This window comes from Perna viridis, chromosome 1, assembly GCF_037379345.1.
Source record: "Perna viridis isolate PV_CMFRI_1.1 ecotype Kerala chromosome 1, ASM3737934v1, whole genome shotgun sequence".
NCBI lineage: Eukaryota > Metazoa > Mollusca > Bivalvia > Mytilida > Mytilidae > Perna > Perna viridis.
Genome location: NC_142445.1, coordinates 49603904 through 49619715, shown reverse-complemented (window position 1 = coordinate 49619715; position 15812 = coordinate 49603904). Strand labels below are relative to the sequence as shown.

Below are 15812 nucleotides of genomic sequence, written 5' to 3'. Positions count from 1 at the left end.
ATAATAAACATTGGATGTAAAACGTTTTGCAAACAAAAACAATGTTGTTTTGGGTTTTGTCTGCTGGTACGACAAAATATTTGTCATGTATAGTAGACAATGTTTTTGCTACACTGAGGCCTTTGAAAACTGATATAGCCTTGGCACTCATTGGCCTACTTAAAACTTTCATTCGTTTCAAAATTAAAGATCTCACGGCCTTTAACCACTCTGACAGAGAATCAATATCTTCTTGTTCTCGTTTTATCCATTTTCTTACATAGTCCTTGACGGCATCCATAAGAACTTTAAAGTTATAAGTCCAATTTACGGTACTTGGGACCATTAGAATGGATATTACGCAGAGATTCGTTTTCGATAATGTTTAAATCTCCCGTAACGACGTGACCAGAAGGACCATATTTGAATGGAGAGGTTTTGCAAGAACAGTCAGGTGGTTTAGCCTTGAAGTCCTCAATCTCTAGGTTCTTCAATAGCCTTTTATAATTGAAAATTTTGGATGCAATGGGTGAAGTACAGGATTATGAAATAATTGGTATGGATTTGTCTTTGAAATATGGGGAAATTTTGTTGGTAACGTTTTTGTGATGGAGGATGTTAGCCAAATTAATTGCATCTATACCTTTGTTGACCAAGGTAGTGGCAGAAATGATCGTTTTTCTCCATCTTGACTTTTCACACAAACTGGTTTAACGAGCCTGTGGAAACCAATATCCAAAATGATTGCAACAAGTCTGTATAATGATGAAGTGGGGTCAGAAACAGGAGTGTCAAGACTTGTTTTGTAAAGGGAGTGTAGTAGAGTGAGAGGTATAGAATAAAGTTTGGTTCTAATGTGATGAAATCCAAGAGGTTTTTGTTTGAAAAGAAGGAGACCATCTATGGAGACATCATGTAACTTAGGTGACGTATAGTGGCGATGACCATGACTCCTTTCCCGTCTTGGATTTTTGTGAAATAAATTTATCACATTTATGCTATTGTTATATTGGCTTGAACGGTTTCCTATTCTTTTGTAGTTGTCATTGCATCCGTAAGGTATTGCAGTACCTAGTCTGCGTATCCAGTACTCCTCTCTTTCCCTACGATAGTTTTTACTTAAAACGGGACTGTTCGTAGGATGGTAAAAAAACTATACCACGGTGAACAAATTAGTTTTCACAGTGCAGATAAATATACCACAATGATCCACGAGATCATGATGATGACCATGAACATTTTGTACAGATATTTTTACACTTGTAAGCAGTCTTGTTGTAAGAAGTCTAGCACTGTACAAAAGTCCACCTAGTTTCGGCAAGCTCTAGCATAACGTACGAGTTCTGATAAGAAATCTCAACACGCAGTTACAGAAAGGATGTGTCAATAGATGAAAGGAAAGAAAAGTCATCCCGTTTTTCGTATAATTTGGTCTTTATCGATATCTAACAGTAGATCACCATATGAATCTTTAGTGTCCTTTATCTTAAGTTCTTTAGGGGTAGAGTATTGTTTCAAGACAAAACGTCGTCTAATTGTGGAACGGAGATCAAATAATCTGGCCAAAGGATGTTTTTTGTTTTGAATAAAATCAACTTTAAGGTCAGACTCATACGAATAAAGGAATTGGTCAGCTATAAGTGGTGCACAGTTTGTTCCTATTTTAATGCCGACTGTCTTTTGATGAAAAAAAACACGTCCATTACACTGGACAAATATACGACAACTAATAAATTCCAGATTTCATCTGCCTCTGTATTAATTAAGTGGATGATGTAGAATTGTTTTTTTTTTTATCAAAGTGTGGAGAATCTCTGCCATGTATTATGTTTTTGTATTTTGGTTTTCCATATCTTTCTTAGAGTTCGCATTTAAGCATTCGTCTACTTGATTTTTGTATGCTTTCAGAATATCTCCTCTGCTTATCCTCCGACATGTTCTCACCATTTATATTCTCACAATTCTTGCATCTTCGCTTGTGTCTGAGGTTAAAAGAAGTATTTTTCCTGTCTTGTCTTGATGGTTTATGTCAATTAAGACTGCTTTGAACAAGTAATTTGATATCAGAAGCTCTAAATTCAAAATCCTAATTGCTCTTTGTGCCATTAAAAGTCATTCGCAAGTGAATTCTCTTTTGTCTTCTCCTTAGTCTCTAGACGAGGCAACCATCTGCTGTCCTGATTGGAGTCTCCAAATCTTGTTCCTTAACTTCGTTTTTAAATTCAATAGTTACGTCTGTCTGTCAGAGATTGTACGAGCATTGCATGAGGGCAGATATTGAATCTTATATTGAAAGAAAATGTAACGTACAGACGAGTTGGTGGAATGAAACTTATTTCGACCGTAGCTATGAAATATAAGTTCCGTCTAAGTATGGCTAAATATTAGACATAAGAGTTTAGATTTTATGAGGTAGAATTGTTTTAGCACGTTAGTTTTCAGATCGATCCACTCTGGTTGGTCGAATACTGTTTTCCACACCAAATACTAGTATTACCATTATACTTCGTGTATTTACTCATGAGTACTTTTCCACAAAGAAAGATAATAGGAAAGTTGGCACGGTTCTTTTAACACAACATAAGTTTCTGATGGTCAAAGTGTAATCTATGGGAAGCAAGATTTTAGCGGAAAAAGAATGTAATCTAGGGACAAATACCAGATACGGAAAACAGACACATACAACAAAGAACATAAAATAACCAAAATAATATGTACAAAGCACCAAAAATAAATGAGCAACTCGGACTCCACTAAAACTAATAGCATGGACTAGGTGCACCGGTAGAATAAGCGTTCTCTGCTTTTCTAGAAACACCCACCGAGCTGCTCATAAAAAGTCAAGTCCAGGGTAGACGAACGAGAAAAGGAAAACTATGACATCTTGAACAAATCGGTTCTCGTGGTGCAGATGGATACACTGTTACGATCCACGAGTCCATGAGGACCATAATACTTCTGTACTGATGACTTATCTGATGAATCTTATAGCAACATATTCCTGTTCCAGATGGCTAATTGTTAGAAGTCTAGCGTGGTAAAAAAATCAGCGTAGCTACGGCAAGATCTGGCATAGTGTATGAGTTGTGATATGAACACTCCATACGCAGGTGCAGGATGTTGTCACAGATGAAAGGACAGTTGATAATACTGAATGAAAAATCGTGTTTGTGGTGTACTTTGTTCAAAAGTTCTCCTTTACTATCGATCTGTAGGTCAAAATATGAGACTGTCTTCAAAGTGTCTATAGTAGCCTCGTAAGAGTGAAGGAAAAGATCAGCGAATAGAGTAGCAGAATTTATTACCATTTTGAAAAACATCTTCTTCGGTATATTTGGAAAATGATTTGAAATTTTTCATACTAAGTATGAAGAATCTCTGCCAAGTACTACATACCTGTGTCTAGTTGTAGCGTCTTTTTTTGAGTAACAACGATGTTTAATGTTTTGAGTCAGGATTATAACTGAGTATCGGGAATAGAAGTATAAAGAGTTTAATGTCATTGTGTTTTGGCAATCATCTTAAATTGATGGTTTCCAAAAGATCTTTCAAAGTTTTTCAGGATCCACATTGAACTGATACCACTACAGGAGTAACAATTATCGTGGTAGGACTGGAAACCATCTTTTACAATCGTGAGTATGGAAGTTAAAAGTTTTAAAAACGGTTTGGTGGTACATTTTGCAAATCCAGCTACGTAGCGTTGTTTGTGTGTATTCTTGTGGAGTTTAGGAATCCAGTACATAGACGGAAGATGACAATCATCGCTTGTGGTAGAGAGACCGAAAGTGGATACTACAGATTTATGGTTTTCCAATATCTCTTTTTTAGAGTGTGTTGCAGCAGTGTAGGTCTTATTACTACTATCATTTTCTATGTCTACCTCTGATCAAAAACATTTGATGTAATGTGTTTTGCAGACAAGAACAATGTTGTTTGGGGCTTTGTCTGCTGGTAGGACAACATATTTGTCATGTATAGTGAACAGTGTTAAATTAGGGTCTTTGAAAACTGATGTTGCATTGACACTCATTGACCTATTTAAAACTCTGATAGTGAATCAATATCATCTTGTCCTCGGTTTATCTATTTTCTTGCATAGTCCTCCACGGCATCCATAAGAATTTTAAAATTATAATTTTAATTTTTGTAGCGTGATTCACAGTAGTAGGGACCTTAAGAAAGGACCTTACGGGGAAATTCGTTTTCTATGATATTAAAATCTCCCGTAATGGAAGGACAATTTTTGAATGAAGAGTTTTTGCAAGAACAGTCAGGTGGTGGAGCCCTGAAGTCCCCAATCTTAAGATACTGCAATAGCCTTTATAATTAAAAATTTTTGGATGCAATAGGTGAAGTATAGGAATATGAAGTTTTTGAAATACGTGGGACTTTGTTCGTGACGTTTTTGTGATGGAGGATGTTAACCAAATTTATTACATCTATACCTTTGTTGACAAACGGTAATGGAGCTTCTGACCTTTAACACAAACTTGTTTGAAGAGTTTGTGGAAATCTATATCCAAAAAGATGGCCAAATATCTGTATGAAAATGAGGTAGGTTCAGAAATTGGAGTGTCAAGACTTGTTTTGTAAAGGCGGTATAGTAAGATGTGAGGTACAGAAAAGAGTTTAGTTCGAATGTGATGAAATCCAAGATGTTTTTGTATGAAAGGAAGAAGACCATTTATGGAGACATCATATATTTTATGTGATGTATAGTGGCGATGGCCATGATTTCTGTATTGGATTATTATCAAATAAATTCATCACATACATGTTGTTGTTATATTGAAATAAAACTGAATACATTTTTAAAAATTTAAGTCATGGTAAATTCAACATTTCAAATCTTGAAGTAATTTGTTTTTTTTAAATTCAAATATGATTAATGATAAACTATAAATACATTCCACAGTCCGTCTGAGAGTCTGGAATCAAAGCAATGAACGAAATATCTTACTTTAGAGAAGTTCGTCTTCTTTCATTCAACACACGTTATATGGCATTGTTTTCATATGTACAAAGCGATGAAATTGTTTACATCCTATTTTTGGGTTCTGATATATCCCGTCATTTGCTTTGTCAAAATTGCTTAGGTAGTACAATACAGTTAGGTCATTTCTAAAAATTTGGTCTCATTTTGTTGAAATATAGCTGTTTGGAGGCAGTCCACACTGAAATGTCCATTGTTTTCTCATAAAAGTGCATATTTTTTAAATCCTTGGTGTGTGGAAGTTCAGGTCATTTATAAGTAATTTAGTGATTATTGTTATAAAATCCAGTAGCCATGGTAACATACTGAAAAAAAAGTACTGAGTATTAGTACAAATCAGGGGTGCCTTTCCAAAACTAACAGCCAAATACTATGTTTTATAAAATATCAGGCACTTATATACTGCCACAGGATGAAAGCATGCATGGAGTAGGTGGAAAAAGAGTAAAAATATTAAGACCCTTTTCGATTCATTCTCTTACAATGTTAGTTCCAAAGGTTCATACGAAATAAGGTATTTTGAAAATCAGCCATTTGATGCTGAGGAGAAACAGGGGACTGAAACGTTCCGGATACCATTCTTCATTTAAATTACACCTGTCTACCATAACATTTATTACATCTGTCTATGTATAAATGCTTATCTACATTTAAACAATATATCCACCAAATTTAAACTTTTAATTTTATGTTTTACAAAATTTGACGGGGGTAACATGGTGTGCGAAACAGTGTGCCTTATTGTAACTGTTTACTACACCCTTATTGAGGGTCTGAAAATAGAAAGATATGATTGTCCGAGTATACACATGAATTAACTTCGGAAAAATAGTGCTGAAGCGAAGAGAATTGCTGTACATGTATAACAGTTTTTTTAAGGACAGATACATACTATGTATTATATTCATTCTTCGTAGGGAAAACATTAAAACTCTGGTTTTTGCTTTATGATATATTAAGAACAGTTCTCAGATCGTTTCTTATGTGTTAAAATATTATTATCTGTATATTTAATCTATCTTAATTACACGTGTGTAATTTAGGAAATACATATACGTACCTGTATAGAATAAAAGTATTTTAAACGTGGTATACCTGACTTAGGAATAAACCGGACACTCGCGTTTTTCTGACATGTTTGCATACTATTTACTCGTCCATCTTCTGTTTTTTACGGAGACACAGGTAAGCATTTTGTCAGTTTTTTTTTTTACCTTGATTGTTGTAATGGTTCTAAGTTCTTGAAATGTCTTCAGATGCATTATAGTAAACGTAATATACTACTGTTAAGTTAGCTATTTTCAAAGAGTTATTGAATGTGGTGAAAGACTCTTTCAATTGAAACAACACCTCTTTTCTAATGGGCGGAATAAAGACAATGGGACTTATGGTAGCGGTTGTTAGACTAGTTTTTACTGTTTTTTTTAGTTTAAATTATGTCAGATATGGTTAGTTACGGTCAAACACGTAGTGACGCAAAAAAAAAAACAAAACGATTTTCTTGAAAATTGACAATTTTTTTTTTGAAAATTGAGGGCAACTTGACATATAACTAAAAATATTTCCGATATGGAGCAAAAGCGAGTGTACTTACAAAAGAATATAATAACAGATTCCCTCTATCATCATTTGTTTTTTTTGGAGGACAGTTTTCGTAATTACTTCTGTTATATAAACAACATCTTTTTAACCTAAACACTGTCGTAGAGGCTAAACACGTAAACTTATTAACCTAACGATACAATACGAAAGATAGCTAAATTGAATGTATTGTTTCAAGATAGCGATGAACTATTGAACTCTATAACAAAGTTAAGTATTTATCAGAAAGATCTTTTTGTTTATTACATTATATAGTTGTGGTATCAAAATGAACAATGACTTAATTGGCCACATTATTGGATAAGATTTATGAAGCTATCATATAAAATCCTTTGATTCGAGAAGTAATAAACAAATGGAATTAATATTTTGTTAATCTGTTGTCCAAAAGTTACGGTTTATATACACAGTGTAACAAAATACACTAAGAGAGACGACAAGAACAAACTTGAACGTTAAATATACGTAAAAAAATTCCTAAGTAGAATTTTTGGTATTATTTATCTGTGTATTAATACTGATTTAAACAACTTTTTTTTCAAATTCGTTGTAAACATTAAAAAGGATTTCATTGCACAAGTTGGTTTAATTTTTTCTTTTATGATTAAGTATAAAACATTTTCCCCGTATACAAAAGACATTTGAAGGTAAAATCAAATATATAAATTTGTTTTGAAAGGAAGGCAGATGACACTTGGTAAAGTATCATATAGGAATGTGTTTATACTATTGGTGGTGTAGCTACAGAAGATGTTGACAGAAATCAGATATTTTTCTATCATTCAACAACTTTCAATTATTTACTAATTTTACGAATTATACTATTTTCTGACATTATTTTACTACTTTTTTTGTCACAACAAACAATGCAAAACAAAACAAAACAAAAGGCATCGAAAGGGTGATTAAACATTCCGTTTTGAAATCGCTAATTGACCATTGACATATGACCATCGAATATAATTAGCATTACCACATAATATATTAAGACCCATGTATGTTTCCCATATTTGATAAAAACATTGAATCTAAGTTTAAAGATGCATTCGGTAGTGAAATTATCAACTTTTAAAGTACTATAATCTGTTTTTGTATATCACTACTACGGATTTTAAGAGGTCAAATTTTTATTTCAATGGACAATTTAACTACTTTTATTTAAAATGCCCCTCTTTTGCAGTATTTCCGGAAATACTTTGAAAATAGGAAAAATACATAGTTTATTATGTCTGCAGCTAAACAAATGTTAACTGGCTATTTCTGATAGTCTTTAATTTGTTGTTTATAGACACTTTGACATTTGTATTATTCCTAACATGTCGAACCTTTTGATAATGAATCGAACAAAAATTTGTGAAACCATATACAAACGCAGTAGTCCAGTACGTTCAATTAGGATGAACTTCTAGCTAACCACAAGGCCTTCATGGCCTCGTTGAATTTTCTTTGTTTTGAAAATTTCTTCAAGTGAGAAGAACGGGGACTTCGCTTACTGGAATATTAAAAACTACATACAAATACATGCAAACATCTTAAAATTGCTCAACAAGAGGGTTTTCTGTACAGCTTACCAAAATTTTTTACGTAGTTAAGGAAGGACAACAGAAAAAAACAAAAACCAAACAAAAAAACCAAACAAACAAAGAAACAACATCTGTGAAACACTCTTGCATAGTGGTATTTATCAATTGGATTCTCAGAAATTCTTCTGTACTGCAGAACTCTTAAGAGTTTTTAGATGACATTAAACTTCGCCCATTCGCTTATATGCAGTTAAAACTTTTGGCTTTGAATATCATATACTAACTTATCCCACGACAAAATGAACATCTGACATAAAGAAATTACCTACAAAGCATTTAAATGAAAAATGGGAATTCTTACAAATGTTTTACGTAATAACTAAATAACAAACAAACAAAAGTTGCAAAGAGAAATCAATAGAACCAAGGCTCTAGCGGTAATCAAAAGAATGTTATCCAGGGACAAAGACCAGACATGGAAAACAGACATACACAACAAAGAACATAAAGTAACTAAAATAATACATACAAAGTAACAAAAGCAAATGAGCAAATCGGACTCCACTAAAAACTGACTGGGAGCATGGACCAGGTGTACCGGTAGGGTAAGCGTCCTCTGCTTTTCTAGAAACACCCACCGAGTTGCTCAATAAAAGTCAAGTCTGGGGTAGACGAAAGAGGAAAGGAAAACTATGACACTTTGAACAAATCAGTTTTCATGGTGCAGATGGATACAAAAAGGGGATATAAAGTGATATTGCTATCCTTCCTTCCGTTTGGCAGAAGGAGATTCATCTCTTATCCGTTACCCCTCTTACATCACTGAATGGAATTTGATGAAACTTGAATCTTGATTATATATCCCAATTGGGCAGCTTCTGTTTTAGTTTGTGAATCAAATCAATTTGGTGTTTTCACAAGAAAAAGCATGGATTTTGTCATTTATCAATATTGAGGGTCATGTCATCAACTAGTGTTCATTGCTAACAAATTTGTAGTTAGACTTAACTTTGAATTCGAAAACAGTATCCATCATAGTACAAAGTATATCACAAACAAGACGATTTAAAAAAAAATTCTCTTTCATCTGCAGTAATATACCAGCTTTATTTGCGCGTGGTTCATATTTTACTCAGTTGTTAAAATATGCTAGAGCATAGAGACAGATTTTGGATTAATGTCATAAAAAGTTTCATAAAATTGCAGCTACAAAATTTGGTATGTGTTCGAAATTTAGTTTGAACAATGATAATGAAGAATTGACATGTGAAATATATAAACTATTTCAAGACACTATTTTGATAAAAAAAAATTTGTACTTTAAACAGAGAGTGACTACAACTATGGTCTATGTTTCCCAACGCTACTGCTTTCATAAAAGAAATCAATATTTATTGGAAAGATATATATCATTTATTCTAGTTCTTAAAAAATTAAGTTAAAAACTTTTCAAATTATACAGTTTGGGCGAAACTATTTTGGGCAAACATAAACCCGTCGCAATAAGGAACAAATATTGTGTTAAGAAATACATTTTAGTAAAACAATTGATTTAATTTTGACATACAGTCGAACTTCACTCGCTCGAACTCGGATGACTCGAACACCCGGGATTTCTCAAACACAGTTCAAAGTACCAAACTTTTCTCATATATAATCGATATATAGTCGGTCTGTTCGGTGAGAATAACTCTCATACCTCGGACTCGTTAGCCATTTTGTCATCTTTAGTCATAAAAGGTGTGAAAAACTGAAACCCTATCATTAATCAAAGTGTCATTTTAGTGAATAACAGGTGGTATTTAAGTCATCACTAATTAGGTAGTTTTAATCTAACATAGTACATGTATCATAAGATTGAGGCTTAAGTTGGAGAATATTTCGAAGATGGCATAATGGAAGCATCAATGAAAAGTACATGGAAACAGCGTATAAGGAACTCGAACTCTGCAAGTTTTTGTTTTTTTTTAAAGTAAATACAGCATTTCTAGTATCCACAAATCAGCATTATTTTCCGAAAGCGAATGAAAGATATCCAGGAAGTAACTAAACTTCGTAGGAAATAAGCAATATCTAACGATAAATTCGAACTAGGACCGGCAACGAAAAAAATCCGGAAATATACGAACTTCCGATAACTCGAACACATTTCAATGGTCCCTTAGAGTGAAAGCTACTGAGGTTTGACTGTACAATTAATTATTGTCATTAGATTACAAAATATTAATATTAAACAAAACTTTGTTCTTTGTTTAAAGGAAACATGCTATTATAAAAAAAAATAATTACGTTAATTACTTACATTTCAGTCCAATAATATGTGTAAGATTGCATGTGAAGGATCAATATGTGACCAGACATGTCCAAATGGATATTTTACTTATTCGCCATCATTGCAAGAGCAAAATATACCAGATTGCTTTATAGAACGAAATTCCTGGACTATAAACTCAACTGATTACACGTCTTTTGATCTTGAAACACGTATTACAACGGAGGTGCTCACATCATCATTGTACCAATCTTCAACCAAGACATATCAATCTTCAAAGCTAGATACTGATAATTTCGAAATCATTTCATCAATATCTGAACCAACAAAAGCTTCAACTACATCATCTCTATATTTGAAAGATATTTTGAGGTCACAAATAATTTCTTTGAAAAGTACCGTTGGTAAAGATCACTCAACAGCGTATGAATCCAGTTCTGCTTTAATTCAACCCTCGACCGCTAGTTATTCAAATAATCATAAAATAAAAAGATCTTTCGTGCAAATACAAGAAGACAAATGGTCGTCAACATCGACTACACCAACTAGAAACGATGGTAAATCTTTGTTTACAATTCAACCTTCAGCTACAAGTTCATCCAGTACAATCCTCACAGAAGAAATGCTAGAAGTAAAATCAGACATGATACATGATTCTTTTGTATCAAAAAATGCCAAAATACATCTCATTTGTGTACGTAAATGTCCACATGGTTATTACGGAGAGAGTAGTAATAACACTTGCTTGTCTTGCGAATTTGCTTGTTCTGGAAACAATAATGATATGGGTAATTGCATGTGTAAAGAGGAGGTTACTTCCAAAACAAATTGGTATGTTGAATTGAGTGTTGGCGCTCCTGTTATCATTATAGTTGCGTGTCTTGTCTTTGTTCGCCGTAAAGAATTATTTCCTTGTCTCAGCAAAGATAGACCACAAAGCACAGAATACCACCCAGACACAAAGGTAGCTATATTTACGTTATTTAATTGATTTTCATAACTAACATCATCTCTTCAACGACATTTTGTCTTATGCAAAACGCCATTTTGTTTTATTATCGCTATGCTTAAGAATGCGATAATATTCCTACTTGCAAAGTGAGTATATAGTAATAGGGTGTCTGTCCTTTGGTTCGAACTTCCTTCCTACCTGCCTTCCATTACCCAAGGGGTACCCGTATCTTATTCATTACTTATCTACAACCTAATGGGACGTCATGTTATCTTCACATAATCTTTATTACATAACATATCACATTGCGTATCTTTTATTTAAGATTTTGATTCAAATCAATTTGTAGATTTAACATAACAAAGTATGTTTCTTTTCATCATTGTGTGGCCAATCCATTTTCATTTTCATGTTGTTATTGTTTCGACGACCGGTAATTGTTTGGCTTTACTCCATGAGTTCTTGTGGTGGATTTTGTTGCGTCATTTTTCTTTGATTTTTAGTTAATTTTAACACCGGATCTGAAAACAACATATAACTCATAGATTTGATCTTGAAGTAGAACTTTTTGCAGTTTAATTGCTTGTTTTTGTGAGTAATGATTGAAATGAAGAAAATTCGAAAAAACAAGACATGACAGTAGTGTACCTCTTATGCAAAACGGTGTTCTTTCATCATCACCATTTATTACCCATAAGAACGAGAACAGGGTTGAGTAGGCATCCTTGTCTGACACTAACGGACACATGAAAAGGTCCTGGTAGACTCCCCTCATGAATGACTTAAAAGGTGGATCAACTGAAAAGCTAAGCTGTTGATGATTTTTTTCCAAGAATACCATAGTACCTGACGATGTTCCACAACACTTTGAAAGAGTAATCAAAGGAACCAAGGCTCTAGCGGTAATCAAAAGAATGTAATCCAGGGACAAAGACCAGACATGGAAAACAGACATACACAACAAAGAACATAAAGTAACTAAAATCATACATACAAAGTAACAAAAGTAAATAAGCAACTCGGACTCCACTAAAAACTGGGAGCATGGACCAGGTGTACCGGTAGGGTAACCGTCCTCTGCTTTTCTAGAAACACCTGCCGAGTTGCTCATAAAGAAGTCAAGTCCGGGGTAGACAAACGATGAAAGGAAAACTATGACCCGTTGAATAAATCAGTTTTCATGGTGCTGATGGATACACCATAACGATCCACGAGTTCATGATGACGACCAAAGTCAATAAATGTGAGATGTAGTGATGCCTTTCAATTGTTTGATCTATGATGATTCGTAAGGTGATTTTTTTTTCCTTGATCTTTCTTGACTGGACCCTGCTTGTTTATCTCTTAGTAATTGGTGTATTTACGATGAAATATAGAACTTTATCGGAAATTGATAGCAATGTTCTACCGCTCCAATTACTACAGTTGAAACTATCAACTATTTATAAAATTTATTTACTCCAGTTCTCATACATAGGCTTTCTTTCCATATATTTTTTAAGAAGATGAAATTGATTAATCGATGATCTACAAAAGATTATGTTACAAGATCTAGTTTAAATGACTCACTACGGTATTTTCCCTATTTCCCTACTCTACCATCATAAGAGGGTGTTAAAATTAGGCAGAGGTACATTTCATTTCCTTTGAAATCTTTAAGTTATTCTTGTCTCTGGTTAAGTTGAAATTTGCATGATTTAAAACTTTGTGAAATTAAGTTCAAGATTAACGGTTCAGGCGTTTTCGTTTGATTTATTCTATGTTTACGGGAATATTTTATCATTTACATTTAATTTGGTTTTTTTTTTCGGATAAGTGCTCAGCATTTCAATATTTATTGCATTATTTACATTGTTAAATTATGTAAAATGGCACCAGTAATCTGGTGATAAACATTACCTATATTTATTTTTTGTGTGATATCTCGTTTTCACTGTTCTGTTCACGTCATTGTGTGTATAAATCGTTTTTATTTTCTGCTTTTTTTACAGCCATGTATTTTGATGTATTATAATTGTAGTATTATTGACGCGTCGGTATTTTTGCCGAAATTTGTCTTATTATACAGTCTAAAATCCCTTCTGCTTCTAACAGTTTTTGCTTCCTCTCCATATTTAACATGAATTCTCATATCATGCTTACAGCATTCTCCACTTCTTTTTACTCTCCATATAAATTTCTTGCTTACCTTTCTTTGTTGACTTGTGGATGGATATAGAATATATAAACTGACTTGATGTAAGCCTTCTCTATCTCTGTGTTTTCTGTGAATCTATTTTACTAGTGTTCCTGAAGTGTTACTTTAAGCAGAGGTGTGTTTATACACACCGTTCCATTATTATACACTAAGCACGGAAAGCTCGATACTCACCAAATAAGTTAACTTAACCGTTGAATATACTCATTCGTTAGAGATATGTTGGTACATCGTTAAGGATAGCATATTGATTTGCTCATCGGGTCTTTACATAGAAATTAAACACGGTATTATATTTAAAAGTACTTTTTGGCATGAAACTAGACATTTCAAATACGTCGTTAAGCACAAATTCCAAGTACATGGTCTGAATATGAAAACAAATACTATGTACATACTCAATGAAGCGAACCAAAAAAAAGATCATAAATAAAAAAGGAAAATTAGGAAACCAAGATGTAGCACAAAATGTAAAGCACTAGTAATATGATAGAATGTTGTAATGCGGAGAGGACTTGGATACTTCTGTATTTACATAGTGATACCTATCAAAATCAACAGATGTTTAAAATAATTTTCTTATCGCCTTTTCACTTATTTATTCCCTGTTTTGTTTTTGTTCTGTTTTGATGTTTTCTAATACCACTCTATATATACAATTTATAAGATAGTTGTATAATCTATTAAGAAGGCAGGCATTTCTCATGTCATCTTTTCATTTCAAACTGTCGGTGTATTTATGGTTCGTACTCAGTGTATTCTGATGTTTTCTACCTTGATACTTTATTTAACTTTATTCTTGATATTTTTATCGATGACGACAGTGAGCCCGTGGGCCGATTTGTTCAATATGTTTATAGAACTAGCTTACTCTTCTAAATCAATAACTTTCCACTGAAAGTTCCACCGAATGTTACTTAATGTCAGACTGAAATCAGGATTTTTGTGCTTCTAATATATTATCTTAAATTCGGGTTTATTAACGTTATAAGGATTTTGTTCTCCATCATGTCGTCAAGCGGTTAAATAGATCTTGTATCACACTGAACACATGTGGCATAGTTGACAAATCATTTTTCTATAGCGTCAAATAATTCAAATATTGACTGGTACGGTGGTCAGCGTTGCCGTAAAAAATTATTTTTCAGATTGGCAATATGTTCAGTAATACTTATGCTGAAAATTCATCATTCAACGACTAGGTAATGCTATACACAATGACCGAAATTCCCATTTTATTCACAATGTTTATCCATAAGAAAGTAAATATTTGAAGGGATTCTCGTTGGGTGGTCATGATGAGGATATTTTGATTGTTAAACATTTTCACTCCTGAATGGGTAAGAACATGACGCTTGTGATTGTACAAGCAAAGATACTTTGACTTTATTCAAGCAAATATGATACGCGATAGTATATAAATGAAATAAAAAAACAAGAGGGTGATAGAATAGTTTGTTACCGCGAGGCGTAGCCGAGGATGTCAATGTATTTTTAGGAGAAAACAAACTCTCTATCATCCTATAAGTTATGTGCTATTTATCTTATCATAGTGAATGTGCCATTGTCATTCCATCTTTAATCGAACCCTGACAATCAGTTTGCATGTTTGTTTTTCGTCTTTTTTCATCACTATTGTTTAATTTCTTCCAAGTTTTCTTGATGGTAGTTATTTAATACCACTATTACTGTAAGCATTTACAAGGAGGAATTTACAAAAACAAAAACAAAACAAAAACAAACAAACAAATAACCAAAACATCAAGATAGTGTATGGAAATTTAACAACAATGGCATACATACTCATTAGGACACTTCATTTTCCAGTTCCCTTTTTAACTTGACAATACAAAAAATATACGTTTATTTATTGCCATTATATCAGTTGTTGGAATTGACGTTGCGTATATTCGTTACCTCAAAACTGACTGATTGAACTGGTACATTTGTATCTTATATTTACCAGATGCAGTTTTGCTATTCACGAGAGGGTAATAGACAAAAATACTGGACTACAAGTCTTCAGACACTTTGGAATATGTTTCCAACGTTTTTTCCTGTTAAGAGCCTCTTTTAAAAGGTTTAAATATTAATGTGTGCCTGAAATTTCGTTGTCATATTTGAATGATCATTCTTAATTTTCTTCAACTTACAACATATATATATTTAAAAAATCATATCATCATTACTGCGTTGAGCAAAAATTTAAAAAAATTTCAACCCATATATTTTGAAAGATGTAAGGTTCTAAATGATTTTGCATAGTTGTTGAACATTCCAAAAGCAAACAA

At 33.1% G+C, this 15812-nt stretch overlaps 1 pseudogene across 1 annotated transcript in view; it reads left to right on the top strand.

Moving 5' to 3' along the window:
- Positions 1 to 5969: 5969 nt before the first annotated feature.
- LOC148629166 (uncharacterized) overlaps positions 5970 to 15812 on the top strand; it is a 35876-nt pseudogene continuing 26033 nt past the window's right edge. The window contains exons 1-2 of the transcript XR_015915233.1: positions 5970 to 6160; positions 10410 to 11336. The product of XR_015915233.1 is annotated as an uncharacterized LOC148629166 (transcript). The remainder of the gene's footprint in view (positions 6161 to 10409; positions 11337 to 15812) is intronic.